Source organism: Rana temporaria, chromosome 3 (genome assembly GCF_905171775.1).
Source record: "Rana temporaria chromosome 3, aRanTem1.1, whole genome shotgun sequence".
NCBI classification, from domain to species: domain Eukaryota; kingdom Metazoa; phylum Chordata; class Amphibia; order Anura; family Ranidae; genus Rana; species Rana temporaria.
The window spans coordinates 278,997,497-279,017,731 of NC_053491.1; the positions used below are offsets into that span (position 1 = coordinate 278,997,497).

The window sequence follows — 20,235 nt, forward strand, 5'->3', positions numbered from 1 at the left end:
ACCTGGAACCAGCCTTTGTTTTTGATTTTTGGTGGCTGGCCTGTGCGTAACAAAATAACTCTTCTTAGCTTCTGAGAACAGATGATTCTTCCTAAGCTGAGCCCTGGCTTTTCTCTGTTGGGGTAGGTTGATACTCTAGTTCCTAGTGACATCCATGACAATGGTGTCCAGGATGCTGTTCCTTGAATGGCATGCAAAGCAGGCACTTTTGAAAGTCGATTCTGCCACCCAACACTTGAGCCATAGAGCCTCCTTGTGTTAACCGACAGGAGACTCATACAGGAAAGAAGAGGAGAGACCTATAACAACATATTTACACAGTGGTTCAAAGCTGCAAGTGCTCCCCAAGTAATGTTCAGGTTCAATAGCAACCAGATATCTTCTGATGGCCTTAGTGCAATCATCTAGAGTTTGGCAGACTAGCGTCTCACACAGGACAGGTTACAAAGCAGGGCCTGCCAAATAAAACAGTATAAAAAAAGGGCCTGTCAATGAGGTCCTTGAAAACAGACACATCCTTAACAGGGATGATTAAGGCTTTATTATGATAGATACTGGCAGATCCATGGGAATGGGGAGCCCACTATTTAATCCTCCTCAAACAGGTGTGGGGCTGATAGATGGTTGAGAGAGGCGAACACTGTCATTTTTCTTACCGTCTCCATTAAAGGACAGCGAAAAAACAATGGGTGCAATGTAAAGGTCTTGCCAGTCTTAGGGACTCTTTTAGCACTGGTAGAAGCAGCCGGCTGAACCTTGAGTTTTACAGTAGAAACGTATGGAGTAAGAGCCAACAAAAAGGTATTGAAGTCTGGAAGTAATAGTGGCAGCCTGCGACTCCTCAGATGTTGGGTCGTCAGTTAAGGATGTAAGCGACTCAGTGTCTGATAGATTCTTGGTGGCTAACAATGCAGAGGCCGCTAATGACGCAGGTAGATCAGATAAGGGTTCTGCAGGGGAAGACATGGAAGCATGCTTATGGCCTCTGTGGTCATAGCCAGCAATTTGGTCCATAAAATCCTACAAGAATGTGGTGGAATCCTCCTGGTATAGCGCTGAGGAGGGGGCTACACCCGATGGGAGATAAGGAAGACAGAGAATGGCACCATACTCAAGCAGAGAGCAATATTCTAGGTTGTGAACTGCAGGAAGCAATAAAACCATTAGTTGATCATGAGCTGGAGTCACAGAGAGCAGTAGGACTGGTCTCCATTTGTCAGAGATGACAGGGGGATCAGGGGTGCTGGGGTGTAAGAAGAGCATAATACTGGGGGGTCAGAAGGTAATGGTATTGTGGTGTCAGGAGGGCATTGTGCTGGGACATCAGGAGAGCTGTGGTGTCAAGGGGACTGGGTGAAAGAAGGGCATGATGCTGTGGCATTGGGAGCGCTGGAGTGTTAGGAGGGCAAAGAAAATCTACTAAACCTAATGTCACTGTAAAAATATAAACTTAGCCTACATGAAACGTTAGCTTCAGTGAGAAACTCTGTATTCACTTTCATTCACAATTTTTTCATGTCCGAGGAGTAATTGGCCATCCCTTCAAATCTAATGCCGGAATCCATCATGAAAAAAAGAACATCTGGTACGGCAGGCTGCTTTTCTTGACAAGTTTCAGGCCTGGCTATCTGCTCTGATTTCTGGCCAGTAGTTTGTAGGGCAGTGTACAGAGGTCAGCGATATGTAGGGGCAGTGTACAGAGGTCAGTAGTAGGTAGGACAGCGTACAGAGGTCATGGTACAGGGAGGCCAAAAAGGCACGGTATCGGGGTCAGGATGGCACATCGCAGAGGTCGGAAGAGTATGGTACCAGGAGAGTAGGTGGGCACAGTAAAGAGGGATCAGGGGGGCTGGGGTGTAAGGAGAGCACAGATTGCCATCTGTGTCCCATTGCAGAGATTTCCCTTCACTTCCTGACCCACAGTCAAAACAGGAAGTGAGAGGAGATCCATTTGTGCATTTTAAAAGCCAATATAAAGGAATAGTAGTGGTAAAACAAAAATTGGGTTAATTCTCCTTTAAGGGGGCGTTGCAGGGGGTGTGTCCTATGCTACATACATTTGCTAGTAGGTGACCCTCATTCCCATCCCAAAATGTTGGGAGGTATGCAAGAACTAGTGTCCATATTGGAAGATTTCCCCTCTATTACTTTTCTGGGGACAATCCAACATTTGTAGATTTTCTTTTACTTTGAATAATAATGGTAAACAAGATATTAGAAAAGAATTTCAGTTGTAAAGAAACATTAAAGTGGTACCTACGTCCTATCAAATGTATAGAGAGGAATGTGGACTAAGGCTATTATGGACTTTCATGGTACAGTACAAAAAAGGTACCATAAACCGCACGGGGCAAGTATAAAAGTTACATTTTTATTCCAAAATCCTACTAAAACATACGTACATCTTAAAAAAGACAAAAAAGAGGTCTTAACATTAGGCTCTATAATGTGAATGAGGGGTTAAAAAAAAAAACAGAACCAGCGCAAAGTGGAAAGATAATTAGTAACAACAACTAGAGTAATTAAAGTAATTAAACAGGCGAGTATTGATAAGGAGCAGCACGTTGTATGAGGCCGGGTTCACACTGGTAGGACACACAGACATACAACTTTCATCCTACTTTGTTCTACGACATCAGTCCTACATTGGTCTGACATCCATCCGACTTTCATAAACAGGATACTACTTTGATAGGACTTTGTGATAGTCTGACTTGTTCTTTGACCAATCAAAACAATCCCAGTGTGAGATAACTTCTCTTTCCTGCTGCTGTAATCACATGTCAGATTCCACAATTCGGATGGTTAGGACAAAAATCCTACTTTGATCCGAGTTCAATGATATTCAATGGGCTGAAGTAGGATCAAAGTCGGACCAAAGTAGTGCAAGAAACTTTTTTCAAAGTCGGACCGACTTGTGTCGGACCAGTTAAGATGGCTCTTATAGGAAAACATTGATTTTCATACGTCATGCGACATGAGCTCCCAATGTCGGAGCGTTTGTCATACCAGTGTGAACCCGACTTAAGGGCCAGTTCACACCAGAAGCAGTTCCGTACAGTTTTGTGTGCATATTTTCTGCACTAAAAATGCAAGCACAGTGTTTTCCATGTATTCCAATGACTCTAGTTGGCTCTAGTTCACACCATGCAGTCAGTTTCCGGTGCAGAAACTGACTGCATAGTGAAAACTAGAGACAACTAGAGCCATTGGAATACATAGAAATCACTGTGCATGCATTTTGTGTAGAAAAACAAGCATACAAAACTGTACAGAACTGCGTCTGGTGTGAACTGGCCCTGAAAGAAAATAAATGAATAGAAATCAATACTAAATTGATTAAACCGCGCTCCTTCCGTTTTGAAGTGCAAACATGCAAAGTGGTAATATGGGTGTAAAAATTCCAAAACACAAAATGAGTTCAATAGTACAAATAGTGAATATTCAAACAATGCATCAGGCTCCTTTCACACTAGGCAGATCCGTCGCAGCGGAGTCCGCCAGCTCAGCGGGAGATCTCTCTGTGGATCTCGGCTGAGCCGGCGGATGACAGGTTCCTCTCTGCTCAGTGAGCGGGGAGGGGCTTGTCCAGCGCCGCTGTCTCCTATGGAGAGATCGGACGAAAACAGACAGCATGTCCGTTTTCATCAGATCTCACCTGATTCGATCCGCTATGGACGGATGGTGACGTATCGTTTTTAGCGGATCGAGTCGGATGTCTCCGTGGACATCCGACGCTCCATAGAGATGTATGGAGCGGCCGTTCAGGACCACCGACAAAACTGGCAGGCAGACCTGAACGGTCCGACCATGTGAAAGGGGCCTTAGAGTCCTCAATGTATCAACTTCTTCAAATAGTGTACACAATCTTCAAATTCCTGCTAGACAGTAGGTATATTTGACTGAAATTTCTTCCACCACCATCACCTGCCACACATTCACCAAACTTCCATGACCCCTATTACAGGTAGGCATAAAGCACATATGGGTATATCCAGCAGGAGTTGTACACGATCCCAATGATGACCCCAACATTTACCGACCTCAAGGACACTCACACCAAAAAGGAATCCAGATCGTTTAAACACGTTCCCAGGCAAAAAACGATTTGAGGAGAGTTGTCCAATGGTTAATGGGGGAAAAAAAATAAAAAATAAAAAAGGGCTTCCATAGTGAAGTATGTCACAATTTTATTCCAAAAAAAATAAATGATAAAAACAAGTTAAAACAGCAAATGCTTGCAGCTTAAAAATCCATGTGCATGGAGACGCCGTGGTGCGTTCCAGCGGCGCCTCAAAAAAACAGCGGAAATTATGTATCACAATCAAGCGCCCTACCGGTTTCGTTGGTGTGCACCAACGAAACCTGTTTCGTTCATTATTCACATTCACGATTTGCACTATTGAACTAATTTTGCGTTTGGACTTTTTACACACATATTATCATATTATCACTTTGCACTTTAAAACTTTAGGAGCGTGGTTTAATCAATTTAGTATTGATTTCTATTCATTAGGCTCTATAAAACCACAGCTGGGGGTGACACTAGGAAATAACCATAGTCAGTAAAGTGTAATTGTACATTTGTGGGAGGCATCTGTTGTCTTGCAAGAGAAACCAGCAAAACACAAAAGACACACATTAAAAAAAAAAAATGCAACCACTTATGTTTCATGAGTTTCCACTGCATTTCCATTGAAGTCTTTTTTAATGCATAACAAATTTCTAAAAAGATAACAATTCTACTGTACATGGTTTCTTCCAGCAAATCTCACACTATGTGCTTACCTTTTGTTATGCCGCAGCTTTAACCTCCACTCTTGCTTCTGTATGACCAAAAGAACCAATCCTGATCTCTACTTCTGCCTTCAGGGTGAAGATCTTCTCCTGGACCTAAGAAAAATAACCTCTAGATTTGTGAACATTCTTACTCTGGGAGTAACGCAATGAGGGGCCCCAACTACACAATCAGTCTGTCTCATAGTTACAAAGTAACAGGTGATCTACCAGTCACCTGTCTGCAATCTACTGGTTGCTAACCCCCGCTAAAGCGGAGTTCCACCCAAAAGTGGAACTTCCACTTGTCTGATTTCCCCCCCCCCTCTGGTGCCACATTTGGCACCTTTCGGAGGGGGGGGGATACATGTCCTTCACAGGTATCCTGTCTTCACTTCCGGGAGCCTGCGCAGTGTTTCTTGACGTCACCGCTCGGCTCCATCCTCCTTCCCCCCACCTCCAGGCCAATAGGAGAGAGAAGCGGAGCCTCACGCATAGTATGTGCAGCTGCTGGCTTTTAATTTTTCAAGCGGTGGGTGGACCTCCACTTTAACCACTTGACCACCGGGCCTATTTTGGCACTTCTCTCCTTCATGTAAAAATCACAATTTTTTTGCTAGAAAATTAATCAGAGACCCCAAACATTATATATATTTTTTTTTTAGCAGACACCCTAGGGAATAAAATGGCGGTCATTGCAACTTTTTTTTCCGCACGGTATTTGGGCAATATTTTTTCAATATTTTTTCAAACGCCTTTTTTTGGGAAAAATTGTTTCATGATTTAAAAAGTAACAAAACTGTAAAGTTAACCCAATTTTTTTGTATAATGTGAAAGATGTTACGCAGAGTAAATAGATACCTAACATGTCACGCTTTAAAATTGCGCACTCATGGAATGGCGCCAAACTTTGGTACCTAAAAATCTCCATAGGCAACGCTTAATTTTTTTTTTTTACAGGTTACTATTTTCGAGTTACAGAGGAGATCTAGTGCTAGAATTGTTGCACACGCCCCAACGCACGCAAAGATACCTCACATGTGGGGTTTGAACAGCGTTTACATATGAGGGCAGGACTTGCTTGCTTTTGAGCGCGAGCTACCGGGGACAGGGGCGTTTAAAAAAAATAAAATAATTTGAATTAAAAAAAATTATTTTAACTTCTTCATTTTTTTATTTTTACACTTTTTTTTTTTTTGATCACTTTTATTCCTATTACAAGGAATGTAAACATCCCTTGTAATAGGAATCACTGTGACAGGTCCTCCTTATGGAGAGATGTGGGGTCAATAAGACCCCACATCTCTCCTCCAGGCTTACAAGCATGAGATTGTGAAAAAAAAAATCTCATGCCGACAGCCGCGATTGCGGCTTTGTTTACTTCCGGGTACCCGGGCGTGACGTCATAACGTCGCGCCTGGGCCTCTGATGGTCATAGAGATGCCTGGTGACCATCTGGTCACCAGTCATCTCTATGCTTCCCAGCCAGCACCGGCTGATTCGTTCTCTGGCCCCCCCGACATTCACGGATGTAAAGCGGACGTTCGCGGACATGAAAACGGATGTCAAAATTGACATTCACATCAGTTTTTCACCCAAAAAAAACGAACTGAACGAAAAAAAAAAGAAACCTCCGTGTGAAAGAGCCCTGCACATGATGGCTAGGATTTCGGCTCTTTACCAAAACCCGTCGGCAAAACTTAAAATTAATGGCGCACTGTCTGACACAGTCCTTATAAAAAACGACACCAGACAGGGTTGCCCACTTTCACCCCTCCTGTTCGTTTTAACCCTGGAACCATTTATTATAGACTGATTAATGCTAACAAGGGCGTCTCCGGTTTTAGGGTCCAGGACAGGGAATTTAAAGTAGCTGCCTACGCGGACGATCTGTTATTCTTTGTGACTAACCCGGTCATCTCAAGTCCAAATCCAAACCAAGACTTAAATTCACCCCATTGACAAAACCTAAAGACAAGGGGGGGGGGGGGTTGGGATTCCCTGACTTCTGAAAATACCACCAGGCAACACACATAACCAGAATAATTGACTGGCATTTTCCTTGGAGACAGACTTGAACTCAATCCCGCTAAAATTTTCCCCTTGGATTCCATGGAAGAGCTACCCCCTCACCATACGTAGGGACCCAACGGGAATCACCTTAGAAATTTTCCATAACATAGCTAAAAATTCAATTGTCACTTCCTCTCTCGGCCCTTTAACACTGATAATGGATAATCCTGACTTTGTACCTGGCATAGGTAACCCTGCTTTTCAATCAAACACTTTGTTGGCTGGGGGATGCTACCCCTTCTGGGCATATCTATAATTGCACAGCTATTTGGGGGGGGGGGGGGGACACAAACAAGGAAAACTTTTTCAGACCCCTCACAGATCTAGAAGCCATCTACCAAGAGGGCACTCAATTACCTAGACCAAGAGCCACCTCTACAGCAAATACCTGGTTGTAATCTTCCAAGACAACTGTTATGGATGGACTCAGGAGGAAATGGTTGGAGGAACTAGGACTGGAGATTTCAACCAAACAATGGAGGTATGCTTGCATCTTCACCCAAAAATGTTCTTTCAGCACAAAAATGCAAGAGACGGCATATAAAACTGTTGACGCATTGGTATAACACACCGGCCAAGTTGCATAGCTGGAACCCACAGACCCCAGCGCCTTGCTGGAGGTGTCTGAAGGAGAGGGGCTCATTGTCCCATATTTGGTGACATTGCCTGTTGATTGTTCCATTTTGGGACGAGGTCATTGTACCAATAAAACAGATCACAGAAACCAAACTCACTCTGAACGCTGCATGCCCAGTTATTGCACATAACCAATTTTACATTCTAGAAATATAAACACTTCCTCTCAAGGCACCTACTTAATGCGGCCAAGTCCTTATTTCCTTAAGTCCTTAAAATCGGAAAATGCAGCGGGTACCATCTCTATTGCAGACTGGCTCCAAAGGATTGTGGATACTCATGAAATGGAGGAGACTCTGGCACAGGCCAATGATACAGTTGAGAGATTTCATGAGACTTGGCAGCCCTGGCTCGTCTTCAGATATTCCCAAGCTTACACCGATATCGTATCCCCTCGAGGCACATAGTATTATTGCATAAAGCAACCCGCAGACTTCTCTGTTCCTGGATTTTCAACGATACCCACATTGACACTTTTACCGAATAAAATTAACATGATGTAATTTTCTTCTTTTTACTCTTTATGCCTATTCCTCTCCTTTTCTTTATATTTCCCATCAATTAAAACACAATGAGCAATAGCAGATATTGACTACAATTTTTCAGTATTAAAGGGTCACTCTTCAAGATGGTCACCCAGACCATGAATCCAGGATGTCTTGAAGTCCCCAATGTAATGAACTATCGGATTTCTTCATCAACAAAATTGAAAGAATCCGGGAAAGCATCTTGCAAAACAATACCCCCCTCAACCCCACCGTCAATCAACCACAAAACACCCACAGAAACGCTCTACAATCAACAAAGTTCACTCTGGAACCGATCTCCATCGATACCACAAAAAATCTCATTGGTGCTTTGCGGAACAGCACATCGCCCAATGATATCATCCCCACCAAACTGCTGAAGGAATGTGCCGACATCCTGGCACCACCCATCACACAGCTTATAAACCAGTCATTTAAGGAAGGCACAGTGCCATCCCTGTTGAAAGAGGGCACAATCCAGCCCATCTTGAAAAAACCTAACCTGGATCCCAAGGACCCAACTCACCGCCGTCCCATAACAGGCCTAAATGTTCTCTCCAAGATAATGGAGAAAGTAGTGGTACAACAGCTGCAACAGCATCTAGATACCCACAATCTACTGGATCCATTACAATCAGGCTTCCGTCCCGGACACGGGACAGAAACGGCCTTACTCAAAATATGGGACGATGCCCTCGAGGCCGCAGACGAAGGAGAATCTTGTCTCCTGGTTCTGCTGGACCTAAGCGCAGCCTTTGACACGGGAGACCACGAACTGTTACTGATGCGACTAGCCAAGGTAGCAGAAGTCGCAGAAGGTGATTTACCATGGTTTTCTTCCTTTCTTGAAAACCGATCACAAACAGTTAAACTGGGTTCTTTCACGTCGGAAAAGCGCACGGTGTCATGTGGAGTCCCCCAAGGATCCCCCCTGTCACCGGTGCTTTTCAACATCTATCTTCGCCCTCTCTTTGATATTATCAGTAGCCAAGAACTACTCTATCACTCTTATGCAGACGATACGCAACTGTATTTTCCCATCTGCAACAAAAAGGATCATCATCCCAGTTTAGAGAAATGTCTCTCTTTGATAGAAAACTGGATGACAAAGAGTTATCTTAAACTCAACAGTTCAAAAACAGAACTCCTTATGTTTCACGCCAGCCGAAAGAGTCAACTGGCAACAACCTGGACACCCCCGCCCATTCTGGGCCAAATCATCACCCCTAGCTCCAAAGTCAAAAGTCTCGGGGTCATCTTCGACACCTTCATGACAATGGACGCACAAATAGGGTCAGTAGTCAGCGGAGCGCACCATCTGTTGCGCCTACTACGCAGACTTATTCCATTTATCCCCAAAGAAGACGTAGCAGTCGTGGTGGGAACAATCGTGAATTCCAGACTGGACTATGCTAACGCCCTGTACCTCGGACTCCCAAAGTACCAAATCTCCCGTCTGCAAGTCGTTCAGAATACGGCCGCCAGACTGGTGACTGGGAAAAAAAAAATGGGAATCAATCTCACCTTCGTTGAGAACCCTTCACTGGCTGCCAGTAAAAGACAGAATTGCATTTAAAGCACTCTGCCTGACACATAAGTGCATCCATGGGAAGGCTCCGCAATATCTTTGCGACAAGATAGAACCTCACAATTCGAATCGCGTTCTGCGATCCACCGACCAAAATCTGGTCAGGGTACCAAAAACCAAATACAAGTCCAAAGGAGAAAGAAGGTTTGCTTTTCAGGGTCCGAGACTATGGAACGCTTTACCAACCAGCGTTCGGTTGGAGGAAAACCACCTGACTTTCAGAAGACAGATCAAAACTCTGCTCTTTTGATGTCATGAGACACGAACAACTAGCGCCCAGAAGCGATTCAGTTCGCATGCGCCGCGCTTTATAAGTTTTTCATTCATTCATTCAATCTGATTGGTTCTGAGGAGTTTTAGACACAGCTTGGACCACAGTGAGAAGCTCCCATGAGATTTTTCATAAGGAGCCAGACAAGCAGGAAGTGTGGAGATCACAGCAGAATTACAGCCACTTCAAAGCAAAAACAAGCAATAAGGACATGAAACCAGGACTGCAGTAAGGTAAAGGAAGCTATTTAGCTAAAAAAAAAAATTCCTTTAGTGATCCTTTAAGACTATGGATGTACAGACTTCCGGTTCCGGCGCCACATGTAGAGGACGCGAACACCAAAGGCTCCGATCAGCCCACAAGCAATTCAGTGTAACGCCGTCAGCGTTACTCCTTTTACACGGAGCGCAGGCTTGTCACTTATGACAGCTGCGCTCCATTCAGACACACGTCCGCGTCACTTCCGGTGCGCGGACGTCTGCGCTCCACGTTGGAACGCGGAAGTGCGTTCCAGCGTGTGGCGCCCAGCTCAGCCCACAGCCCGGGCTATTTAAACTCCCGGGAATGGCGGCAGGGTGTTCGGATATTCCTGTTGGACCCTGCCGCCATCTGGGAAACCCTGGACAAGCTACAGACTCTCTGTAGCACCTCTCTCCACAAACTTACCACTTCAAAGTCTTGTGTGTTTCAGTACATGCTGGATACCATCACCACCTGTGCGGACATCCTCTGTATGGACTACCTCCTGAACTGCAAGTATATTTAAATACCAAAACAACTGCTGTATAAAGGTACCACCACCACCTGTGCGGACATTCCTGGTACAGACTACCTCCTAAACCGCAAGTATATCTGAAACCAGCTTCTTACAATAACAGTGATTCCTAGTATATCTCAGAACTGTGTCTCTCACTCTATACTTGTTACTATATACTAGCACCAGATACAGCAGACATATTTCACTCTATTGATACCAGTGTGGAGATATCCTACAATACTTGTAATACTACTACCCTTAATTGTTGTATTTACTTAGACAAGACTTTATACTTATAGTATCCGGATTGTTTTCATTAGTTAAGCTTAAGAGGAATTAAGCTATTACTCTCGTGTTTTGTTCCATAGAGGATATGATGATATAACCCCAAACTCTTATTGTTCAGTGAGAGTGATCTGGTGGTTCATTTCTGATAAGCCTCTACAGCTGCGGTCTAAACTTTAAATAGAGTCCTCTCACTGTCAGGGTCATAACATAATATCCGAACCCAAAAATAAGAGAAGAAAGGATATATATATATATATATATATATATATATATATATATATATATATATATATATATATATCTTTAAAATGGATCCAGCTGACCTTGCAAATCATTTAGTTGCACTCTCTCAAAGGGTTGATAATCTTACCACCAACATGAATGAGTTACGTATGCAGAATGATGCTTTAAGAGATCAAAATTTTGCACAAGCCAGGGAAAGACCTGAACCCAAGACCTTTTTTTTGAGATAGAAAAAATTACAGACAGTTTATTAGTTCATGCCGATTGATGTTTGAACTGCGGCCACGTACTTATCATTCTGATAGGATAAAGATCCTCACATTAATTACTTATCTTAAAGGTGAGCCCAGGGTATGGGCTGACACCTACGTAGAAGAACACGGAGATCTCCTAGGAGATTTTGACACATTTCTTGATGAAATGTCTTTGTTATATGAAGATCCCAACAAACAGTTAACAGCTGAGAATTCAATCAGGAGTCTAAAACAGGGGAAGAGGCCTGTTGAAGATTTTATTTCGGAATTCAAATGTTGGTGCAGGGAAACTCAATGGTCTGATATTTCTCTCAGAAACCAGTTCCGTTTGGGTTTATCTGAGGCCATGAAGGATGAGCTTGCCCGCGTTGACCTACCCACTACTTTGAAAGATCTTATGCACCTCTCAGTGACCATTGATCGTCGCCTCCGCGAAAGAAAGACCGAACGTGCTATTACTTACTCTGTCACTCCCTTCAGGAGGTCTAGATCACCTCCCAAAGATTCTCCAATGGAACTTGGTGTTATCAAAGGACCTTTAACTTCTGCAGAGAAACAGCGCCGCAGAGCTAACAATCTTTGCCTATATTGTTCTGCTCCTGACCATATCGTTTCTACCTGTCCTCTTCTCAAGAAGGATTCAGAAGGTAATTTTTCCCACATTAGTAAATTAAATTCATCTGGAACCATATCTAATCATTATATTTTTGTTCCTCTCACCCTACAGTGGGATCAAGGAAAGATTTCCATTGAAGCAATGGTCGACAGCGGGGCATGTGGCAATTTCATTGATTCAAATGTTGTAAAAGCTAATAAAATTCCCAGTGTGTTAAAGCAGATTCCAGTGTCACTCACTTTTATTGATGGTTCTAACTCTTCTTCCGGTCCAGTTACATCTCAGACAGTTCCCTTAACAGTTTCTTGTGCCACTGGCCACACTGAGATTCTCAATTTTGATATTATTTCATCTCCAGTTTTTCCTATAGTTTTAGGGTTACCATGGTTGCATCTTCATCAGCCTACTATTCTTTGGTCCACAAGATCCCTTTCCTTACAGTCTACTTACTGTACAGAATTCTGTCATCCTCCATGTATCATCTCCTTTTCAGAAGTTTATCCTGCTAATCTACCAAATTACTTACAAGATTTCGCTGATGTATTCAGTAAGACTAACGCAGATAAACTTCCTCCACATAGGATTTATGATTGTCCTATTGACTTAATTCCTGACAGTCCGATCCCTACCGCTCGGATTTACCCCCTTTCACAACCAGAGCTTACACACCTAAAAGATTACTTGGATGAGAACCTTAAAAAAGGATTTATAAGACCCTCCACTTCTTCAGCTAGTGCAGCTCTATTTTTTGTAAAAAATAAGGATGGATCACTTCGACCGATAATAGATTATCGATCTCTCAATAACATCACTATAAAGAATAGATATCCATTACCACTCATTCCAGAACTTATTGAACGTTTACAAACAGCTAAGATCTACACAAAGCTGGACCTCAGAGGTGCCTATAATCTGATAAGGATCCGCTCGGGAGATGAGTGGAAAACTGCTTTTAAAACTCGATACGGGCTTTTCGAGTATTGTGTAATGCCTTTCGGATTATGTAATGCCCCAGCAACTTTTCAGTGGTTTATTAACGATATTTTTCATGATTTGCTCGACATTTGTGTTGTTATTTACTTGGATGACATATTAATTTACTCTGATACTCTGGAAGAACATCACAAGCATGTGCGTTGGATTCTGGATAGGCTCAGAATTCACTCTCTATATGCAAAACTTGAGAAGTGCGTCTTCAGTCAGACGACTATCTCCTTTCTTGGTTATCAAATCACTCCTGACGGAGTTCAGATGGACCACACTAAAGTGGATTGCATTTTGTCCTGGCCTTCTCCCCAGTCTAGAAAGGCCCTTCAGAGATTCCTTGGATTTTCTAATTACTATAGAAAATTCATTAAAAACTTCTCATCAATTGTAAGACCACTTACTAGTTTAACTAGTTCTAAGATACCTTTCATTTGGTCCAAGGAAGCACAGAGATCCTTTGAAACACTTAAGCTCAGTTACTCTTCAGCTCCCATTCTCCAACTGCCCAATCCAATGTTTCATTTCACTTTGGAAGTTGATGCCTCACATTTTGCTTTGGGTGCTGTACTTTCCCAACGACCCACATTATCACAACCACTACATCCTGTTGCCTTTTATTCCAGAACTTTATCACCAGCTGAAAAGAACTATCCGATTGGTGAGAAGGAACTGTAAGCAATAAAGGATGCTCTCGCAAACTGGAGACACCTTCTGGAGGGTTCTACACACCCCATCACTATTCTCACCGACCATCGTAATTTACAGCATCTTAAAACTTGTAAAAACTCTTTCTGCCCGTCAAGTCAGATGGAGTTTATTTTTTGATCGATTTGATTTCGTCATTTCATACCTCCCGGGTACTCAGAATATTAAAGCAGATTCTTTATCTCGTATGAATGAAGATCAATCCATGGACATTCCTCCACTTTCCATTATTACCTCCAACCGATTCATTGGAACAACTTTGACATTTAATAAGTTGCTCATTCAAACTCTTTCCAAAGACAGATCTCAACTCCCTAAAGGTCTACAACAGGAGTCTAATGGACTATTAACTTTCAACAACAAGATCTATGTTCCACCAAGTTTACAACTCATACTATTAAAACAACTCCATGACGCCCCACTTGCAGGTCATCCTGGTATTGGTAAAACCCTTCATTTAGTGAAGAGAAATTATTGGTGGCCTCATCTGACAAAAACTGTTCACGACTATGTGAGTTCTTGCCACACTTGTGCCATCAACAAGCATTCAAGGAGGCCTCCCTATGGTTTATTAACCTCCATCCCAATACCTAATAGACCTTGGGATGTTATTTCCATGGATTTCATAGTAGATCTTCCTAGATCAAATGGAGCTAACACCATCATGGTCACTGTTGATGTATTAACCAAGATGGCCCATTTTGTACCTTTGAAAAAATTACCTACTTCTCAAGAAACAGCAAGGGCTTTTGTATCTAATATTCTTAAATTACATGGTCTTCCATCCCAGATCATTTCGGATCGTGGGTCACAGTTTATTTCCAAGTTCTGGAGAGCCCTTTGCCAAACATTACAAATAGATCATCGCAGGTCTACTGCTCATCACCCCCAAACAAACGGGCAAACGGAACGTGTCAACCAAACACTTGAACAGTATTTGCGCTGTTATTGCACTCATCTTCAAGATGACTGGTTTGACTTACTTCCACATGCAGAGTTTGCATATAACAATGCTTCCAATTCATCTTCTCAGTTTTCACCCTTTTACGCAAATTATGGGTTTCATCCTAATAGTTTACCATCTACTTTTCTTCCAAATAATGTTCCGGCTGTTGAGAATTTCTTCTCAACTATAAAAAACACTTTAAATACTCTTCGTTCTAACCTTGAAGCTGCTCAAATTAGACAGAAGAAATACTATGACTCTCATAGAACAATATCACCTCCATACAAGATTGGAGATTTGGTATGGTTATCCACTCGGAATCTGCGACTTAATATTCCTTCAAAGAAGCTTGGTCGTCAATACACAGGACCTTTCCCAATTTCTCATGTCATAAACAAAAATGCTGATTACTTCTACCTTCAGATTGGAAGATTCATCCATCCTTCCATGTTTCACTAATTAAGCCTTACAAACCTAATCCCTTTCCAGATAGAGATCCACAACCTCCTCCTCCAATTCAAGTTTTTGGTGAAACTGAATATCAGGTAGAGAAGATTCTTGATTCTAGGAAGAGAGGATCCTCTATTCAATATTTGATTCGTTGGAAAGGCTATTCTCCCACAGATGATTCCTGGGAATGTTCTTCAAATATTCATGCTCCTCGACTCATTAAACAGTTTCATCATAAATATCCTAATAAACCATCTCTTACTGGGCGCCCCGGAGGTGCCCCCTTGAGGAGGGGAGTATGTAACGCCGTCAGCGTTACTCCCTTTACACGGAGCGCAGGCTTGTCACTTATGACAGCTGCGCTCCATTCAGACACACGTCCGCGTCACTTCCGGTGCGCGGACGTCTGCGCTCCACGTTGGAACGCGGAAGTGCGTTCCAGCGTGTGGCGCCCAGCTCAGCCCACAGCCCGGGCTATTTAAACTCCCGGGAATGGCGGCAGGGTGTTCGGATATTCCTGTTGGACCCTGCCGCCATCTGGGAAACCCTGGACAAGCTACAGACTCTCTGTAGCACCTCTCTCCACAAACTTACCACTTCAAAGTCTTGTGTGTTTCAGTACATGCTGGATACCATCACCACCTGTGCGGACATCCTCTGTATGGACTACCTCCTGAACTGCAAGTATATTTAAATACCAAAACAACTGCTGTATAAAGGTACCACCACCACCTGTGCGGACATTCCCGGTACAGACTACCTCCTAAACCGCAAGTATATCTGAAACCAGCTTCTTACAATAACAGTGATTCCTAGTATATCTCAGAACTGTGTCTCTCACTCTATACTTGTTACTATATACTAGCACCAGATACAGCAGACATATTTCACTCTATTGATACCAGTGTGGAGATATCCTACAATACTTGTAATACTACTACCCTTAATTGTTGTATTTACTTAGACAAGACTTTATACTTATAGTATCCGGATTGTTTTCATTAGTTAAGCTTAAGAGGAATTAAGCTATTACTCTCGTGTTTTGTTCCATAGAGGATATGATGATATAACCCCAAACTCTTATTGTTCAGTGAGAGTGATCTGGTGGTTCATTTCTGATAAGCCTCTACAGCTGCGGTCTAAACTTTAAATAGAGTCCTCTCACTGTCAGGGTCATAACATTCAGCTTACAAAGCCCCGACGCTGCCTCAGATTCGAGTCTTTGACAGCGCCCACTCATCGCCCCAACAACGGAGCATGGAGCGGTACCTTACACAGCCGCGGACGGCCAGGGATTCCGCTGTTCCGGAGGTCCCGGCAGACGCATCGGCCATAGCCAATATGGCGGCCGCAACACGAGGCAATCTCCCTTCTCAGATCACTCAGCCCCATCCTGAGCCCGATTGCCCTATCCAGGGCAGCACGCCACATGAGGACATGGACACTGTGGCTGCCAGCCACTCGGGCTACGCCGCTCAGGACAATACCCATGAAAGGATCGCTAAGGCGGTTGCGGCCTTGCTTTCGCCCTCCATCACAGCGGCTGTTGAAAAAGCAGTGGCAACGGGCATGCAACAGCTCCGCAAAGAATTGGGAGAACATTCAACGCGACTATCCAATGCAGAACAGCGGATATCTTCGATGGAAGACGACCAATACAGGACCAACAACACCTACATGACCGCATGGAGGACCTGGAGAACCGCTCCAGAAGGAACAATCTGAGGATTATTGGCCTTCCTGAATCCTATAAAATCGGGCTCTTTGCTGGACATATGTTCCACCGCCCTCCCCGAGTCACTGGGCCTAGGCCGCAGGTGCGTAGTAGAAAGAGCGCACCGCGTTGGAGCCATGACGGAAGATCGCACTAGGCCTAGACCTGTAATTGCGCGCTACCTAAATTATGCCGATCGTATGGATGTTCTGCAAGGGTTTCGCAAGGCGCGATCGGCGGAGCTTGATGGCCACAAGTTGCTGATATTTGCGGATTATTCCATAGAAGTCTCTCGGAAACGCAAGGAGTTCCAACCCATCTGCGCGGAACTTTTCAAGAAAGGAATCCGTTTTACTTTGGCATACCCCGCTATTCTACGCTTGCAAGCCCCGAATGGAGACCAGCTTTCGCTACAGTCACCGGACAAGGCCCGCGCATACCTACAATCGCTTGTGGCTGATCGTCCGTCGTCGGGCACGTACGCAGACAAGGTCAAACAAGGCCCCAGAGACCAGAGAAGCCCCAGGAAAGACCCACCTAAGCGGCTCAAGCATACATCTGTTTCGGGTCAACAAGACTCCGGATGAATGAAGGCATAGAGAATAGCTTTTTCTTTTTCCTTTTATTTTTGGGGGGGTTGGCATACCATTTTGGCTCTCCTGCGGCCCTACGGAGCCTTTATTGCACAGACTCATAGGTGCTGGCCCTATAGCTGCTACGTCGAACTAGCTGTCAGCAGTACTTGGATTGTTTCTTCCCTTTAGTCTAGTCACAGCACCCTTAGTGCTGAATTGCTCTCATCATGCCCTAGTTTATCTTTAATAGTATAAGCCGCGGTGCGGCCGTCAACTGCTATAATATGTTCATTGTTTTCCTGTTTAAATGCCTCTATGCTCCGACATTGTCCTTTTAAGGGGGTACCGCCATACTCCCTTAGCTACTGGGCTCCCCCCTGGCTGAGGCCGGGGAGGCTATGTACACGTTAATGCATTGGTGCTTTTATGTTTTATGTTTTGGTTATATACTTGAGGGGACACTGTCGGATTCATATATGCCCCATGTTCGTGGGCTGGCGGCACGACCGGTGGTGGGAGTGCATGTGGAAAAAAGAGAAGTCTCGTTTTATGGATGTTATTTTAGTTTCTAACTTGTTTTTTATGTTTTTCTTTCTCCCCTTAACTTCACCCCTTTCTTTAAAAAGAGGATGGTTCCATCTACAGAATATTCTAGGGGCAGGACTCACCACCTACCCTCGTGATACACAAGGTCAGCATCAATTCCACTACGTGCATTTGCACCTGCTTCCAGGTAATCTCACTTACTACACACAATGGCCCAAGTCAAGATAATATCCTGGAATGTGAAGGGGCTGCGGTCGCCTGCTAAGCGCATGAAGGTTCTAAGGCACTTGAAACGCCTTGGAGCCGACATCGCTTTACTTCAGGAATCTCATCTGGGGGAAAATTATTTCTTCCGTATGCAAAAGTTGTGGGTGGGGAGGGTTCTAGGTTCAGCCTCTGCTGGCCGAAAGGCAGGCACACTCATTCTACTCCACAAAAATTTGACTTGTGAGGTGCTCTTGGTCGATGGAGATGAGGAGGGTAGACGGATTACTGTGCAACTCAAGCTCCCTTCGGGGATCTTCAAGATATCCAATATCTATGCTTCCCAACTCCCCCGACCAAGCTTATTTCACTAAACTGACGCCCCTTCTAGCGGCGGATGGCGACGTTCCACACCTCATAGGGGGTGATTTCAACTCCACCTTCTGTGATAGAGAGGAGAGATCTGGCACACACCCTACCACATCCACGACCCGCGAAGTGCGCCTGACGCATTTTTCTCACATGATCCAGGCTCTTAACCTGGTAGATGTGTGGAGACTGCATCACCCTCTAGACAAAGAATATACCTTCTTCTCACCAGTGCACGGCTCTTTTGCTAGGCTGGATTATCTCCTCTGCACTCCTTCTCTTCTCCCTAGGATTCACCTCACTGATATCCACGACTTAGTGATCTGCGATCACTCTCCTATTTCAATCTCTCTACGCATCCCACAAACTGGCCCAGGGATTAGGCTTTGGAGGTTCCCTTCCTACCTGACTCGGACGGATAGTTTCAAAAAGATGCTTACTGAAGCTTGGACTGAATATGCACATACCAATAGTCAACATGTGAGTGACCCGAACCTATTTTGGGAGGCAGGCAAATCCTATTTAAGGGGTAAAATTATATCATTTACTTCAGCATACACCAAGGACGCGCGTAAAAAATTCCAGGATGCTAGCACCAGAGTAAGACTGGCCCAATCGCGCCTAAATTCAAACCGCACGGAGGAGAACCTTACTGCCTGGAAGGTAGCTAAGGACAGTTTTGACACATGGGCAGAGAAGGTGGAGTTGATGAAGCTTTCTGCTTCTCAGCTCCACTACCATAAATTTGGCAACAAAGCCGGAAAGTTGCTCGCAAGGCTAACTAAAGGCTCGTATACCCCGACACACATAGCTGCGCTTCGTAACCCGGACGGCTCGATGTTCATAGAACCAAAAGACGTTAATAAAACGTTGGAGGAGTATTACACCCGTTTATATAGCTTGGAACCCGTAGACGAAAGTTTAGCTCAGGACTGGTTAGATAGTGTTATTCTTCCACGAGTCGACCCTGACATGCTGGCCCGTCTGAACGCCCCTATTTCCTTGGAGGAAATCGCTCTCACCATAGGTGGACTTTCTGCGGATAAGGCCCCGGGTCCAGATGGGTATTCTTCCGAATTTTATAAGCTATTTAAAGCGGAAATGGCCCCAACGCTATTGTCTGTATACAACCACATCTGGAGTGGAGGACCTTACCTCCCAACAGGTCATCTGGCAAATATCAAACTCATAGCTAAGAAGGGCAAGGACCCCCTGGACCCCGGCTCTTTCCGCCCCATCTCCCTACTTAACGTAGACTCCAAGATACTCTCTAAAATAGTAGCATCAAGGCTAGGCGATATAATGCCCTCCATCATACATAAAGCACAATCGGGTTTTACCAAAGGACGCTCTGCTTCTGCCAATATTCGTAAAGTAATGGTGGCACTCGATTTTGCACAAGTTCATCCCTCACAAGAAGTAGCTATTATCACATTGGACGCCGAAAAGGCGTTCAATAACGTTAGCTTCCGCTGGTTATCCCTGGTGATGCACAACTTTGGTCTAGTGGGCCCTTTCAATACATTCATTCACAACATGTACTCAACACCCTCTGCTACAGTAACAGCAGCTGGGATCCAGTCACCCCCCTTCAGGCTCCATAAGGGTACAAGGCAGGGATGCCCCCTTTCCCCTCTACTTTTTAATCTTGCCATAGAGCCTCTCTCACGTCTTCTAAATACTACTCCCCTTCTACATGGCGTGACCTTC

General features: G+C 44.2%; 1 protein-coding gene across 2 annotated transcripts in view; it reads right to left on the bottom strand.

Annotated features, from left to right (window-relative positions):
* Window positions 1-20,235, bottom strand: part of RUFY1 (RUN and FYVE domain containing 1) — a 229,922-nt gene that overhangs the window by 197,853 nt on the left and 11,834 nt on the right. For both annotated transcript variants that reach the window (XM_040344683.1, XM_040344684.1), the window contains exon 2: window positions 4,788-4,893. The gene's annotated coding sequence lies outside the window, so the exon portion shown is untranslated. The remainder of the gene's footprint in view (window positions 1-4,787; window positions 4,894-20,235) is intronic.